An 11583-nucleotide genomic window follows, 5' to 3' on the forward strand; every position below is an offset into this window, starting at 1 on the left:
TGAGGCGGTCATTGACAGAATCCTTCAGTCGCTCCCACCGAGCTACAAGAGCTTTGTGATGAACTACAATATGCAAGGGATGGTGAAGACCATTCCTGAAGTATTTTCAATGCTGAAGTCAGCAGAGGTTGAAATCAAGAAAGAACATTAAGTGTTGATGGTCAATAAGACCACTAAGTTCAAGAAGGGCAAGGGTAAGAAGAACTTCAAGAAGGACGGCAAAGATGTTGCCGCGCCTAGTAAGCCAGTTGCCGGGAAGAAGTCAAAGCATGGACCCAAGCCTGAAACTGAGTGCTTTTATTGCAAGGGGAAGGGTCACTGGAAGCGGAACTGCCCCAAATACTTAGCAGACAAGAAGGCCGGCAACACTAAAGGTATATTTGATATACATGTAATTGATGTGTACCTTACCAGTACTCATAGTAACTCCTGGGTATTTGATACCTTACCAGTACTCATAGTAACTCCTGGGTATTTGATACCGGTGTCGTTGCTCACATTTGTAACTCACAGCAGGAGCTGCGGAATAAGAGGAGACTAGCGAAGGACGAGGTGACGATGCGCGTCGGGAATGGTTCCAAGGTCAATGTGATCGCCGTCGGCACGCTACCTCCACATTTACCTACGGGATTAGTTTTAAACCTCAATAATTGTTATTTAGCGCCAAGTTTGAGCATGTACATTGTATCTGGATCTCGTTTGATGCGAGATGGCTACTCATTTAAATCCGAGAATAATGGTTGTTCTATTTATATGAGAGATATGTTTTATGGTCATGCCCCGATGGTCAATGGTTTATTCTTAATGAATCTCGAACGTAATACTACACATATTCATAGTGTGAATACCAAAAGATGTAAAGTTGATAACAATAGTCCCACATATCTGTGGCACTGCCGCCTTGGTCACATTGGTGTCAAGCGCATGAAGAAGCTCCATGCTGATGGACTTTTAGAGTCTCTCGATTATGAATCATTTGACACATGCGAACCATGCCTCATGGGCAAGATGACCAAGACTCCGTTCTCCGGAACAATGGAGCGAGCAACCAACTTGTTGGAAATCATACATAGCGATGTGTGCGGTCCAATGAGCGTTGAGGCTCGCGGAGGATATTGTTATGTTCTCACTCTCACAGATGACTTAAGTAGAAATGGGTATGTCTACTTGATGAAACACAAGTCTGAGACCTTTGAAAAGTTCAAGGAATTTCAGAATGAGGTAGAGAATCAACATGACCGAAAGATAAAATTCTTACGATCGGATCATGGAGGAGAATATTGAAGTCACGAATTTGGTACACACTTAAGAAAATGTGGAATCGTTTCACAACTCACGCCGCCTGGAACACCTCAACGTAACGGTGTGTCCGAACGTCGTAATCGCACTCTATTGGATATGGTGCGGTCTATGATGTCTCTTACCGATTTACCGCTATCATTTTGGGGATACGCTCTAGAGACAGCTACATTCACTTTAAATAGGGCACCGTATAAATCCGTTGAGACGACACCGTATGAATTATGGTTTGGGAACAAAACCTAAGCTGTCGTTTCTAAAAGTTTGGGGATGCGATGCTTATGTCAAGAAACTTCAACCTGAAAAGCTCGAACCCAAGTCGGAAAAATGCGTCTTCATAGGATACCCTAAGGAAACCATTGGGTATACCTTCTACTTAAGATCCGAGGGCAAGATCTTTGTTGCAAAGAATGGATCCTTTCTAGAAAAGAGTTTCTCTCGAAAGAAGTAAGTGGGAGGAAAGTAGAACTCGATGAAGTACTACCTCTTGAACAGGATAGTAGTGCAGCTCAGGAAAATGTTCCTATGATGCCTACTCCAACTGGAGAGGAAATTAATGATGATGATCAAGGTACTTCTGATCAAGTTGCTACTGAACTTCGTAGGTCCACAAGGACACATTCCGCACCAGAGTGGTACGGCAACCCTGTCCTAGAAATCATGTTGTTAGACAACGGTGAACCTTCGAACTATGAAGAAGCGATGGCGGGCCCAGATTCCAACAAATGGCTTGAAGCCATGAAATCCGAGATAGAATCCATGTATGAAAACAAAGTATGGACTTTGACTGACTTGCCCAATGATCGGCGAGCGATAGAAAACAAATGGATCTTTAAGAAGAAGACGGACGCGGATGGTAATGTCACCATCTATAAAGCTCGACTTGTCACTAAGGGTTATCGGTAAGTTCAAGGGATTGACTACGATGAGACTTTCTCTCCCGTAGCGAAGCTTAAGTCCGTCCGAATCATGTTAGCAATTGCCGCATACTATGATTATGAGATATGGCAGATGGACGTCAAAACGGCATTCTTTAACGGGCATCTTAAGGAAGAACTGTATATGATGCAGCCAGAGGGTTTTGTCGATCCTAAGAATGCTAAAAAAGTATGCAAGCTCCAGCGATCCATTTATGGGCTGGTGCAAGCATCTCGGAGTTGGAACATTCGCTTTGATGAGATGATCAAAGCGTTTGGGTTTATGCAGACTTACGGAGAAGCCTGCATTTACAAGAAAGTGAGTGGAAGCTCTGTAGCATTTCTCATATTATATGTAGATGACATACTCTTGATGGGAAATGATATAGAATTCTTGGACACCGTTAAGGCCTACTTGAATAAGTGTTTTTCAATGAAGGACCTTGGAGAAGCTGCTTATATATTAGGCATCAAGATCTATAGAAATAGATCGAGACGCCTCATAGGTCTTTCACAAAGCACATACCTTGATAAGATTTTGAAGAAGTTCAAAATGGATCAGTCCAAGAAGGGGTTCTTGCCTGTATTGCAAGGTGTGAGATTGAGCTCGGCTCAATGCCCAACCACGGCAAAAGATAAAGAAGAGATGAGCGTCATCCCCTATGCCTCAGCCATAGGATCTATTATGTATGCCATGCTGTGTACCAGACCTGATGTAAACCTTGCCGTAAGTTTGGTAGGAAGGTACCAAAGTAATCCTGGCAAGGAACACTGGACAGCAGTCAAGAATATTCTGAAGTACCTGAAAAGGACAAAGGACATGTTTCTCATTTATGGAGGTGACGAAGAGCTCGCCGTAAAGGGTTACGTCGACGCTAGCTTCGACACAGATCTGGATGACTCGAAGTCACAAACCGGATACGTGTATATGTTGAATGGTGGAGCAGTAAGCTGGTGCAGCTGCAAGCAGAGCGTCGTGGCGGGATCTACATGTGAAGCGGAGTACATGGCAGCCTCGAAGGCAGCGCATGAATCTATTTGGGTGAAGGAGTTCATCACCGACCTAGGAGTCATACCCAATGCGTCGGGGCCGATCAAACTCTTCTGTGACAACACTGGAGCTATTGCCCTTGCCAAGGAGCCTAGGTTTCACAAGAAGACCAGGCACATCAAGCGTCGTTTCAACTCCATCCGTGAAAATGTTCAAGATGGAGACATAGATATTTGCAAAGTACATACGGATCTGAATGTCACAGATCCGTTGACTAAACCTCTCTCGCGAGCAAAACATGATCAACACCAGAACTCTATGGGTGTTCGATTCATCACAATGTAACTACATTATTGACTCTAGTGCAAGTGGGACACTGTTGGAAATATGCCCTAGAGGCAATAATAAAAGCATTATTATTATATTTCCTTGTTCATGATAATTGTCTTTTATTCATGCTATAATTGTATTATCCGGAAATCGTAATACATGTGTGAATACATAGACCACAATACGTCCCTGGTGAGCCTCTAGTTGACTAGCTCGTTGGTCAACGGATAGTCATGGTTTCCTGACTATGGACATTGGATGTCATTGACAACGGGATCACATCATTAGGAGAATGATGTGATGGACAAGACCCAATCCTAAGCATAGCACAAGATCGTGTAGTTCGTTTTGCTAGAGTTTTTTCAATGTCAAGTATCTCTTCCTTAGACCATGAGATCGTGTAACTCCCGGATACCGTAGGAGTGTTTTGGGTGTACCAAACGTCACAACGTAATTGGGTGACTATAAAGGTACACTACAGGTATCTCCGAAAGTGTCTGTTGGGTTGACACGGATCGAGACTGGGATTTGTCACTCCGTATGACGGAGAGGTATCTCTGGGCCCACTCGGTAATGCATCATCATAATGAGCTCAAAGTGACCAAGTGCTTGGTCACGGGATCATGCATTACGGTACGAGTAAAGTGACTTGCCGGTAACGAGACTGAACGATGTATTGGGATACCGACGATCGAGTCTCGGGCATGTAACGTACCGATTGACAAAGGGAATAGTATACGGGGTTGCTTGAATCCTCGACATCGTGGTTCATCGATGACATCATCGAGGAGCATGTGGGAGCCAACATGGGTATCCAGATCCCGCTGTTGGTTATTGACCTGAGAGCCGTCTCGGTCATGTCTGCGTGTCTCCCGAACCCGTAGGGTCTACACACTTAAGGTTCGGTGACGCTAGGGTTATTAGGAAGACTTGTATGTGATTACGGAATGTTGTTCGGAGTCCCGGATGAGATCTCGGACGTCACGAGGAGTTCCGGAAGGGTCCGGAGGTAAAGGTTTATATATGGGAAGTTGTCAAACGGACACCGAAAAGTTTCGGGGCATATCGGTATTGTACCGGGGCCACCGGAAGGGTTCCGGGGGTCCACCGGGAGGGGCCACCCCTCCCGGGGGGGCCACATGGGCTGCATGGGGGCAGGAGCCAGCCCCTGGAGGGCTGGGCGCCCCCCCTCCTTGGGCCCATGCACCTAGGGTTGGGGAGGGGAACCCTAGAGGGGGCGCCCCCTTTGCTTGGGGGGCAAGTCCCCCCTCCCTGGCCGCCCCCCCCCCCTATAGATCCCATCTAGAGGGGCCGGCCCCCCTTGCCCCTTCCCCTATAAATAGAGGGGTGAGGGGAGGGCTGCACACCCAAGCCAAGGCGCAGCCCCTCCCCTCCCCAACACCTCTCCTCCTCCGTCACGAGCTTGGCGAAGCCCTGCCGGAGTGCTGCTTCTCCACCAACACCACGCCGTCGTGCTATCGGTGGAGCTGTCTTCCTCAACCTCTCCTTCCTCCTTGCTGGATCAAGACGGAGGAGACATTGCCCATACCATACGTGTGTTGAACGCAGAGGTGCTGTCCGTTCAGCACTTGGTCATCGGTGATCTGAATCACGTCGAGTACGACTCCATCATCACCGCTCCCTCGAACGCTTCAATACGCGATCTACAAGTGGTATGTAGATGCAAACTCACTCCCTTGACTCGTTTCTTAGATGAACTCATAGATGGATCTTGGTGAAACCGTAGGAAAAATTTTAATTTTCTGCAACGTTCTCCAACAATACAACCCTAGCGTCACCGAACCTTAAGTGTGTAGACCCTACGGGTTCGGGAGACATGCATACATGACCGAGACAGCTCTCCGGTCAATAACCAACAACGGGATCTGGATACCCATGTTGGCTCCCACATACTCCTCGATGATCTCATCGGATGAACCACGATGTCGAGGATTCAAGCAACCCCGTATACAATTCCCTTTGTCAGACGGTATGTTACATGCCCGAGATTCGATCGTCGGTATCCCAATACCTCATTCAATCTCATTACCGGCAAGTCACTTTACTCGTACCGCAATGCATGATCCCGTGACCAAACACTTGGTCACTTTGAGCTCATTATGATGATGCATTACCGAGTGGGCCTAGTGATACCTCTCCGTTATACGGAGTGACAAATCCCAGTCTCGATCCGTGTCAACCCAACAGACACTTTCGGAGATACCTGTAGTGCACCTTTATAGTCACCCAGTTACGTTGTGACGTTTGATACACCCAAAGCACTCTTACGGTATCCGGGAGTTACACGATCTCATGGTCTAAGGAAGAGATACTTGACATTGGAAAAGCTCTAGCAAAACGAACTACACGATCTTGTGCTATGCTTAGGATTGGGTCTTGTCCATCACATCATTCTCCTAATGATGTGATCCCGTTGTCAACGACATCTAATGTCCATAGTCAGGAAACCATGACTATCTGTTGACCAACGAGCTAGTCAACTAGAGGCTTACTAGGGACGTATTGTGGTCTATGTATTCACACGTGTATTACGATTTCCGGATAATACATTTATAGCATGAATAAAAGACAATTATCATGAACAAGGAAATATAATAATAATCCTTTTATTATTGCCTCTAGGGCATATTTCCAACAGTCTCCCACTTGCACTAGAGTCAATAATCTAGTTACATTGTGATGAATCGAACACCCATAGAGTTCTGGTGTTGATCATGTTTTGCTCGCGGACGAGGTTTAGTTAATGGATCTGCGACATTCAGATCTGTATGTACTTTGCAAATATCTATGTCTCCATCTTGAACATTTTCATGGATGGAGTTGAAACGACGCTTGATGTGCCTGGTCTTCTTGTGAAACCTAGGCTCCTTGGCAAGGGCAATAGCTCCAGTGTTGTCGCAGAAGAGTTTGATCGGCCCCGACGCATTGGGTATGACTCCTAGGTTGGTGATGAACTCCTTCACCCAAATCGCTTCATGCGCTGCCTCCGAGGCTGCCATGTACTCCGCTTCACATGTAGATCCCACCACGACACTCTGCTTGCAGCTGCACCAGCTTACTGCCCCACCATTCAACATATATACGTATCCGGTTTGTGACTTAGAGTCATCCAGATCTGTGTCGAAGCTAGCATCGACGTAACCCTTTACGACAAGCTCTTCGTCACCTCCATAAACGAGAAACATGTCCTTTGTCCTTTTCAGGTACTTCAGGATATTCTTGACCACTGTCCAGTGTTCCTTGCCGGGATTACTTTGGTACCTTCCTACCAAACTTACGGCAAGGTTTACATCAGGTCTGGTACACAGCATGGCATACATAATAGATCCTATGGCTGAGGCATAGGGGATGGCGCTCATCTCTTCTTTATCTTTTGCCGTGGTCGGGCATTGAGCCGAGCTCAATCTCACACCTTGCAATACAGGCAAGAACCCTTTCTTGGACTGATCCATTTTGAACTTCTTCAAAATCTTATCAAGGTATGTGCTTTGTGAAAGACCTATGAGGCGTCTCGATGTATCCCTATAGATGTTGATGCCTAATATGTAAGCAGCTTCTCCAAGGTCCTTCATTGAAAAACACTTATTCAAGTAGGCCTTAATGCTGTCCACGAATTCTATATCATTTACCATCAAAAGTATGTCATCTACATATAATATGAGAAATGCTACAGAGCTCCCACTCACTTTCTTGTAAACGCAGGCTTCTCCATAAGTCTGCATAAACCCAAACGCTTTGATCATCTCATCAAAGCGAATGTTCCAACTCCGAGATGCTTGCACCAGCCCATAAATGGATCGCTGGAGCTTGCATACTTTGTTAGCATTCTTAGGATCGACAAAACCTTCCGGTTGCATCATATACAACTCTTCCTTAAGATAACCGTTAAGGAATGCCGTTTTGACGTCCATCTGCCATATCTCATAATCATAGTATGCGGCAATTGCTAACATGATTCGGACGGACTTAAGCTTCGCTACGGGAGAGAAAGTCTCATCGTAGTCAATCCCTTGAACTTGCCGATAACCCTTAGCGACAAGTCGAGCTTTATAGATGGTGACATTACCATCCGCGTCCGTCTTCTTCTTAAAGATCCATTTGTTTTCTATCGCTCGCCGATCATCGGGCAAGTTAGTCAAAGTCCATACTTTGTTTTCATACATGGATTCTATCTCGGATTGCATGGCTTCTAGCCATTTGTTGGAATCTGGGCCCGCCTTCGCTTCTTCATAGTTCGAAGGTTCACCGTTGTCTAACAACATGATTTCCAGGACAGGGATGCCATACCACTCTAGTGTGGAACGTGTCCTTGTGGACCTAAGAAGTTCAGTAGCAACTTGATCCGAAGTACCTTGATCATCATCATTAATTTCTTCTCCAGTCGGTGTAGGCACCACAGGAACATTTTCCTGAGCTGCACTGCTTTCCGGTTTAAGAGGTAGTACTTCATCGAGTTCTACTTTCCTCCCACTTACTCCTTTCGAGAGAAACTCCTTTTCCAGAAAAGATCCGTTCTTGGCAACAAAGATCTTGCCTTCGGATCTAAGGTAGAAGGTATACCCAATGGTTTCCTTAGGGTATCCTATGAAGACGCATTTTTCCGACTTGGGTTCGAGCTTTTCTGGATGAAGTTTCTTGACATAAGCATCGCATCCCCAAACTTTTAGAAACGACAGCTTAGGTTTTGTTCCCAAACCATAATTCATACGGTGTCGTCTCAACGGATTTAGACGGTGCCCTATTTAAAGTGAATGTAGCTGTCTCTAGAGCGTATCCCCAAAATGATAGCGGTAAATCGGTAAGAGACATCATAGATCGCACCATATCCAATAGAGTGTGATTACGACGTTCGCACACACCGTTACGCTGAGGTGTTCAAGGCGGCGTTAGTTGTGAAAAGATTCCACATTTCCTTAAGTGCGTACCAAATTCGTGACTTAAATATTCTCCTCCACGATCCGATCGTAAGAATTTTATCTTTTGGTCACGTTGATTCTCTACTTCATTCTGAAATTCCTTGAACCTTTCAAAGGTCTCAGACTTGTGTTTCGTCAAGTAGACATACCCATATCTATTTAAGTCATCAGTGAGAGTGAGAACATAACGATATCCTCCAGGAGCCTCAACGCTCATTGGACCACACACATCAGTATGTATGATTTCCAATAAGTTGGTTGCTCGCTCCATTGTTCCGGAGAACGGAGTCTTGGTCATTTTGCCCATAAGGCATGGTTCGCATGTGTCAAATGATTCATAATTGAGAGACTCTAAAAGTCCATCAACATGGAGCTTCTTCATGCGCTTGACACCAATGTGACCAAGGCGGCAGTGCCACAAGTATGTGGGACTATCATTATCAACTTTACATCTTTTGGTATTCGCACTATCAATATGTGTAACATTACGTTCGAGATTCATTAAGAATAAACCATTGACCATCGGGGCATGACCATAAAACATATCTCTCATATAAATAGAACAACCATTATTCTCGGATTTAAATGAGTAGCCATCTCGCATCAAACGAGATCCAGATACAATGTTCATGCTGAAACTTGGCACTAAATAACAATTATTGAGGTTTAAAACTAATCCCGTAGGTAAATGTAGAGGTAGCGTGCCGACGGCGATCACATCGACCTTGGAACCATTCCCGACGCGCATCGTCACCTCGTCCTTCGCCAGTCTCCGCTTATTCCGCAGCTCCTGCTGTGAGTTACAAATATGAGCAACGGCACCGGTATCAAATACCCAGGAGTTACTACAAGTACTGGTAAGGTACACATCGATTACATGTATATCAAATATACCTTTAGTGTTGCCGGCCTTTTTGTACGCTAAGTATTTGGGGCAGTTCCGCTTCCAGTGACCCTTCCCTTTGCAATAAAAGCACTCAGTCTCAGGCTTGGGTCCATTCTTTGACTTCTTCCCGGCAACTGGCTTACCGGGCGCGGCAACATCTTTGTCGTCCTTCTTGAAGTTCTTCTTACCCTTGCCCTTCTTGAACTTAGTGGTCGTATTGACCATCAACACTTGATGTTCTTTCTTGATTTCAACCTCTGCTGACTTCAGCATTGAAAATACTTCAGGAATGGTCTTCACCATCCCCTGCATATTGTAGTTCAGAACAAAGCTCTTGTAGCTCGGTGGGAGCGACTGAAGGTTTCTGTCAATGACCGCCTCGTCCGGGAGGTTGATCTCCAGCTGGGACAGGCGGTTTTGCAACCCAGACATTTTGAGTATGTGCTCACTGACAGAACTGTTTTCCTCCATCTTACAACTATAGAACTTGTCGGAGACTTCATATCTCTCGACCCGGGCATGAGCTTGAAAAACCATTTTCAGCTCCTCGAACATCTCATATGCTCCGTGTCACTCAAAACGCTTTTGGAGCCCCGGTTCTAAGCTGTAAAGCATGCCGCACTGAACGAGGGAGTAATCATCAGCACGTGATTGCCAAGTGTTCATAACATCTTGGTTCTCTGGGATTGGTGCTTCACCTAGTGGTGCTTCTAGGACATAATCTTTCTTGGCTGCTATGAGGATGATCCTCAGGTTCCGGACCCAGTCCGAATAGTTGCTGCCATCATCTTTCAGCTTGGTTTTCTCTAGGAACGCGTTGAAGTTCATGTTGACATGAGCGTTGGCCATTTGATCTACAAGACATATTTTGCAAAGGTTTTAGACTAAGTTCATGATAATTAAGTTCATCTAATCAAATTATTTAATGAACTCCCACTCAGATTAGACATCCCTCTAGTCATCTAAGTGTTACACGATCCGAGTCGACTAGGCCGTGTCCGATCATCACGTGAGACGGACTAGTCATCATCGGTGAACATCTCCATGTTGATCGTATCTTCCATACGACTCATGTTCGACCTTTCGGTCTCTTGTGTTCCGAGGCCATGTCTGTAAATGCTAGGCTCGTCAAGTTAACCCTAAGTGTTTATGCATGTGTAAAACTGTCTTACACCTGTTGTATGTGAATGTAAGGATCTATCACACCCGATCATCACGTGGTGCTTCGAAACGACGAACTTTAGCACCGGCGCAAAGTTAGGGGGAACACTTTTTATTATAAGGGATCATCTTATTTACTACCGTCGTTCTAAGTAAACAAGATGCATAAACATAATAAACATCACATGCAATTATATAATAGTGACATGATATGGCCAATATCATATAGCTCCTTTGATATCCATCTTTGGGGCTCCATGATCATCTTCATCACCGGCATGACACCATGATCTCCATCATCATGATCTCCATCATCGTGTCTTCATGAAGTTGTCACGCCAATGACTACTTCTACTTCTATGGCTAACGCGTTTAGCAATAAAGTAAAGTAATTTACATGGCGTTCTTCAATGACATGCAGGTCATACAAAAATAAAGACAACTCCTATGGCTCCTTCCGGTTGTCATACTCATCGACATGCAAGTCGTGATTCCTATTACAAGAATATGATCTCATACATCACAATATATCATTCATCATTCATCACAACTTCTGGCCATATCACATCACATGACAATTGCTGCAAAAACAAGTTAGACGTCCTCTAATTGTTGTTGCATCTTTTACGTGGCTGCAATTGGGTTCTAGCAAGAACATTTTCTTACCTACGAACAACCACAACGTGATTTTGTCAACTTCTATTCACCCTTCATAAGGACCCTTTTCGTCGAATCCGCTCCAACTAAAGTGGGAGAGACAAACACCCGCTAGCCACCTTATGCAACTAGTGCATGTCAGTCGGTGGAACCTGTCTCACGTAAGCGTACGTGTAAGGTCGGTCCGGGCCGCTTCATCCCACAATACCGTTGAAGAAAAATAAGACTAGTAGCGGCAAGCAAGTTGACAAGATCTACGCCCACAACAAAATTGTGTTCTACTCGTGCAATAAAGAACTACGCATAGACCTAGCTCATGATGCCACTGTTGGGGAACGTTGCAGAAAATTAAAAAATTTCCTACGGTTTCACCAAGATCCATCTATGAGTTCATCTAAGCAACAA

This window comes from Triticum dicoccoides, chromosome 1B, assembly GCF_002162155.2.
Source record: "Triticum dicoccoides isolate Atlit2015 ecotype Zavitan chromosome 1B, WEW_v2.0, whole genome shotgun sequence".
In the NCBI taxonomy this organism is placed as follows: Eukaryota; Viridiplantae; Streptophyta; class Magnoliopsida; order Poales; family Poaceae; genus Triticum; species Triticum dicoccoides.